Source organism: Amia ocellicauda, chromosome 15 (assembly GCF_036373705.1).
Source record: "Amia ocellicauda isolate fAmiCal2 chromosome 15, fAmiCal2.hap1, whole genome shotgun sequence".
Lineage (NCBI taxonomy): Eukaryota > Metazoa > Chordata > Actinopteri > Amiiformes > Amiidae > Amia > Amia ocellicauda.
In genome coordinates this window covers 3552855-3559056 of record NC_089864.1, presented here as the reverse complement: position 1 = coordinate 3559056, position 6202 = coordinate 3552855, and the positions used below count along the sequence as shown (strand labels likewise).

The following is a 6202-nucleotide window of genomic DNA, read 5'->3' as shown; positions in this document are numbered from 1 at the left end:
GTCCTCACTTTCTCCATCCAATAAAAAAGACAAATATTGTTACAGTATATTGTCAAAAGCATAGAATTTAAAAAGCTCTGTGAAATACTCATTTAGAACATTTGCCACATCAGGTTTGTTTTCATAGATACTTCCATTTTTTATATTTATGTTTCACTTCCTCCTATATTGACCTCTTGCTGTTGTAGTATTGAAAAAAGCTCTTTGCATTAGTTTTAGCTCCAAGAGCTATGTTTCTTTCACATCCTTCTAAAAGGCTCATCCTGCGTCAGACATGAATATAAAGTCTGAACTACCTGTATTTCAATAGGAGCTCCACACTGCTTTAAGACAATTAGCATCGCTAAGATATAAATTGTCTACCTTCTTGAATTTTTCACCGGGACTGGAAAGAATCTGACCAATCAGAAGTGACGTCAACCCACATGGACACATGCACAGTATACGCATGCACCCCATGACAAACAGCGTGGACGATGAGAAGTTAATGATCTACAGCAATATCCATTACTGTAGCATTGTACAATAAGACAAACATCCCCATTAAAAAGACAATGTGTGGGTGAACATCACAGCAGCTCTACTTTAATCACAGTTGTCCATAAAAGATACAGTATTCAAAAATATGCATAATTAAATGATTTTGTACATATTAACATTCATATCATGAAGTGAATACTAGCACAACTGTATATGAGAAAAGGTCCCAAAATCATGTCCATGGTGATGTTTACACTTTATATAAAACAAAAGTTTTTAAGATGGCATGCATAAGGACATCACATTTGACTTTATAATTATATATATAACGAAAGAGTGTGGCTACAAAATCAATTTTTAATTATATATATATATATATATATATATATAGTAACATCCTGGGGAGTTTTGAGATTCAAACCCAGTCTCCTGCACCACAGTGCACTAGATTACATTATAATAAATAAATAAAGGTGCACTAGGAAGGGAGTTTAACCTACTCAGATTGAACTCGGGGTTATCAGGGAAAGTCAGGGCTGACAGTCTGGTTGTTAAACTGTGTTAATCGCACTGCGACGCTGGTTAAGATGGCGCTCAGTTGACTCGGTGTGACTGAACTGCAAAGAGGCGTGTTGGGCAGCGCATGCGCAGTGTGTGCGCGGTGTCTGTGCGCCGCACCGCCCCGGAATAATGCGGCTGATAATGTCAGATATGAGGGTTAAAGAAAGGCTAGCGGATAAATGTAATACCGTGGCGACAACAAAGAAAGGGAGGCCTGTTGGCAGCGCATTGCAGACAGAGTCAATTCGTATCATATGTTCTCTATTTTGTCTTACGGACAAAACTTCATTCTAACACTCATTTCAGCTGCAGCCCCAGTGGAAACGCACCTGCAACAAGTCCGGATGAAATATACAAATATTCTCTCAGGTGGTGTGTATTAATAATACTCATCATTAATACACAGTACAGATGTGGTGTGTAGCCTACACTTATAATAGCCTATTCATGTGTTCACAGCCACAGTTCACAATCAGTTCTGACCCTGGTGGCAGCTTGATGTCCACCCTTTATGTACAGGGTAATATCATATAAATTGTTTTGATTTCCCAGTTTAAAATAATTGTATTAGTAGTTCACATGCCTGTCTTATGTACAGTTCAGGGGATTACTATTGATCTGCTCCAGCCACCAGCATGTCCCTCATCTGACTCTCAGGTAAGTGTAAGTGTGAAAGTGTGTAAGTGTGGAAATAATTGAGGAGTTTAGTGGATTTTTCAATGCTGATATGTTGACACAATTTAACAGCTTTTCTCTTAAATTGTTTTTCAGGAGGACTTGGGTGAGGAGACCATGTCTGACACACACATCCAGGTTGACCCATTTAATCACTTGTACTTTCATGTCTATTTAACTGTGACTAACATGGGATAATACTAGGCTATGTATGGCAAATTGTAATGAGCTGATATTTCCATTCATACATCTATTTAATGAGAGTGAACCTTCGCATTATTGTCTTTCAGGAGGAGCTAAATCAACCACTCTCCCCACCCATGGCTACCTCCTCTCAGGCCTCACAGAGAACCCAAAGGGTAGCTTTTTCTTTGCTATTAATATAAGTATTCATACTGACAATATGAAACACAAATGATGTCGAATCCTGCATGCCATGTTCATTCTCTCAATGTGTTTTGCAGTGCAGACTGGATCTGACAATGTACACTCGCTGTATAAGCGTGCGCTTGAGCTCGACTGCCAGATAAAAAGGCTACAAATAAAGAAAATGGAAATCGAAAAATTGGAACATAACAAAAAGGTATCGGTATACATTGCCCATTGCTATACAGTGACCATCCTTTCATCAATCTACCATCTGTAACTTTTGTTTTTTTAATTTTCAGGAAAGGGAGAATGCCAATAAATAAATACACATATCAATAAATAATGTTTTCTTATTGGTTGAAAAATTGATTTGTGATGGCCTCTCTGATGGCTCTTCTTGTCCGGTGAACCAACGTCACTGGGTCCACTACATCTGGTGGCATCGGCAGCTGGCATGGTGCTCTTTCTTTTCTAATAGTGGCAATGTTATGGAGCACCACACATGCTTCCACCACCTCACATGCCCGCTCCACACACACCCGTAAGCCTTGCAGGCAAGCTTTGATGACCCCAAATGTCATCTCTATCCTGACCCTTGTGTTACTGTGAGCCACATTATATTTTGTTCCCTTGTTTGTGGGTCAGGATAGGGGGTCATCAGGTAACGCAGACATGGGTAGCCTCTGTCCCCAAGCAGCAGACCATCAAAACGCCCTTTGAATGATAGAAAGAAATTGTCACAATACAGCATGATGTGTGAAATATAGGGTGGTGGTTGTCTTACCTTGTTCAAATCTCTGACCAAGAGTGGATTCCTGAAATATGCGTGAATCATGCACCGACCCCGGCCACCTAGCCTCCAGACTGGTCACCATTAAATGGTGATCGCATGTCATCTGACAAAGGAATTCAGGCCATTTTAACATACTACCATTGTTAAAAAATCACCATCTAATGTGTCTTTAATTGTCTTGAATATAAGTAGAAGTTTTGAGGACAAAATAATGTAGACTAGCCTACATGTCAGTTCAAATACGATATGATCAAATACTTGAACATTGATGCTGTGAAATTACTTCCTATTCACATAATCCTCCTCCCAGGGGTGCTCTAATGGGGATGTGCATACAGTTAATCACACCAATCACCCTCAGGATTCCTATGGAAAAATGTGTTCTGTATATAGGCCCAGCCTGCATGTTAAAAATAGACCAAGTAATTTTATATTGCAAATTAAAAGCCTCTTTGATCTTTAGAGGCTTAAACGGCCAGGGACACAACACACGCATCAGCAGTAACAAGTAAAAGAGACCCCCGTTCACTACAATAGTGTTTATTTTGTTTGGTGTTTTATTATACAACTGTGTGTGTGAACAGTGAGTTTGCCAAGAACTCAAAATAGGCTATTGTATAAATCCCCCAATGTTACCCTGTTAATATTGAATACAAGTGAAAGTAATTTCCAGATCTGTGCATAAATAACGTGGTTTTTTTCGAGATTAAATTGAGGAACCATAAAAAATAACAAAATGCGTTGATAATTTATGGAAAATAAAATGTTAGCTTAAAACCTCAGATGAATCTCTGGCGTGCCTCTTGATTAGCTTCACACACGAACACATGCCCATTCGCTTTATTACTAAAATCACCATTTACTCTCACTTTTGGTACTTCTGTACTCTTGAAAGACTCTTTACTATTACTGGAGTAAGGTGTCTTTTTTTTTTTTTAAGAATATTTTCACTTCTACTCAAGTATGACTTCCGACTAATTACACCTCTGGAAACCCCCGGCACAATATCTCCGAGTGTGAGTGTCTGCGTCTGCATGTGTGAGCTTGAGTGTGTGAGTGCCTGTGCATTTGCGTGTGTGTGTCTCCAACTGAATCTGTTTATTTCAGGTGAAGATGATGATGATGATGATGATGACGATGACAATGACGACAACCATTCAAGTGAGTAGCTTCTAGGTTCAGTTTTGAAACCCAAGAAATAATATTGATTTTCCTGAAGCCCCCGCACAATATCTCAAAGTGTGTGTGTATGAGAGTATGTGCGAGTGTGATTTGTGCAAGTGTTTGCATGCCCATGTGTTTTTACGGATGGTTGGCAACCCTGCCAGAACCACACTGTGGCAACCCCTCCCTCGGACCGCACTTTACTGGGATTCAGCTGTCGCCCCCCTGCATAGAGTGTGTGTCTGTCTTTTACAAAATAAAAACAGACGACATGCCACAGTCCAGTCCAGTCAAACCCTAAGAGAGATCAGGATAAATGAGAAGGAGGTACTAAAGGGACTAGCAGAATTAAAAACAAACAAATCACCTGGGCCAGATGGTATATTTCCAACAGTACTTAAAGAAATCTAACTCAAATATTCCAAATGGCATTTAGAACAGGGGATGTGCCCACTGACTGGAAGACAGCAAATGTCATACCAATCCACAAGAAAGGGGACAAAACCAGGAAATTACAGACCAATCAGTCTCAACTGCATCACCTGCAAAATGTAGGAGAAAATTATTAGACAGAAAATAGAGGAGCATCTTAATGAAAACCATATTCTTGGAGATCGTCAACACGGGTTTAGACGAGGCAGATCATGTCTTACTAATTTATTGGACTTTTTTGAACATGCAACTGCAGCTGTAGATCACGTGAAAGCTTATGATATGATATACTTAGATTTACAAAAAGCTTTTGATAAGGTTCCACACCAAAGACTGATCCTCAAATTGGAAGCTGTAGGCATTCAGGGTAATGTAAGTAGATGGATTATGAACTGGTTGATGTCTAGGAAACAGAGGGTGTCGATTAGAGGAGTCACTTCTAACTGGAGTGAGGTTGTTAGTGGAGTTCCACAGGGATCAGTACTAGGGCCTTTGCTTTTTCTAATCTATATTAATGATCTGGACTCTGGGATTGTTAGCAAACTTGTCAAATTTGCAGATGCTACTAAAATAGGTGGCTCAGCAGATACAATCTCGGCAGCACAGGCTATTCAAAGGGACTTAGATAATATTCAGTTGTGGGCCGACACCTGGCAAATGAAATTCAATGTGGACAAGTGCAAGGTATTACATGCAGGTAACAAAAATGTTCACTATCATTACACTATAGGAGGAATAGAACTAGATGAAGTAACGCATGAGAAAGACCTAGGAGTCTATGTGGACTCCTCACTTTCTCCATCCAAACAATGTGGGGAAGCAATATAAAAGGCAAACAGGATGTTAGGGTATATTGTCAAAAGTGTAGAATTGAGAACAAGGGCAGTGATGTTCAGACTGTACAATGCACTAGTTAGAGCTCATCTGGATACTGTGTGCAGTTCTGGGCTCCACACTTCAAGAAAGATATCGCTGCTCTAGAGTCAGTTCAGAGGAGAGCAACCAGACTTATTCTAGGTCTGAAGGGAATGTCCTACTGAGAGACTGAGGAACTGAACCTTTTCACCCTGGAACAGAGGAGACTACGTGGGGACTTGATTCAAGTCTTCAAAATCATGAAGCGCATCGACCACATCAAACCAGAGGAGCTTTTCCAGATCAGCAGGGACACACGCACCCGGGGACACAAATGGAAATTGGGCTTCAAGGCATTCAAGACAGAAAACAGGAGACACTTCTTCACACACAGAGGTGTCACAATCTGAACAAACTCCACAGCGATGTGGCTGAAGCTGAAAATTTGGGAACATTCAAAAATAGACTGGATAGGATCCTTAGATCACTCAGTTATTAATGGACACCAAACAAGGACGATAGGTTGAATGGCCTCCTCTCGTTTGTAAACTTTCTTATGTTTGCTCACTAGGGGTATAACGATTCCACACATTTTCGATTCGGTTCAATTTTCGATTTTATTTGTTATTTTCTTCACACACTTGTCTAAATTAATAACCTTTCACTAACAATTACACCATGCAACACAATTTTTGTTCCTGGGTAGTAAGTGTTATTTCTTAATTGCTTATGCCTCAAAAGTTTAGAAAATTGCTATTATTCCCCCCAAACTTTGCTTTTGTGACCAGGACACTGGTATTTTGAAATGTACCTTTTTCCAATGAGAAAATGGTTCACATAAAGTCAGGTCGCTGCCATATCCACTGTCGCTAC

General features: G+C 39.9%; 1 long non-coding RNA gene across 1 annotated transcript; it reads left to right on the top strand.

Annotated features, from left to right (window-relative positions):
- Positions 1 to 1760: 1760 nt before the first annotated feature.
- Positions 1761 to 2295, top strand: LOC136771346 (uncharacterized). Its single transcript, XR_010822311.1, has 3 exons — positions 1761 to 1854; positions 2007 to 2075; positions 2181 to 2295. It is a non-coding gene; the product is annotated as an uncharacterized LOC136771346 (long non-coding RNA).
- The last annotated feature ends 3907 nt before the right edge of the window (positions 2296 to 6202 follow it).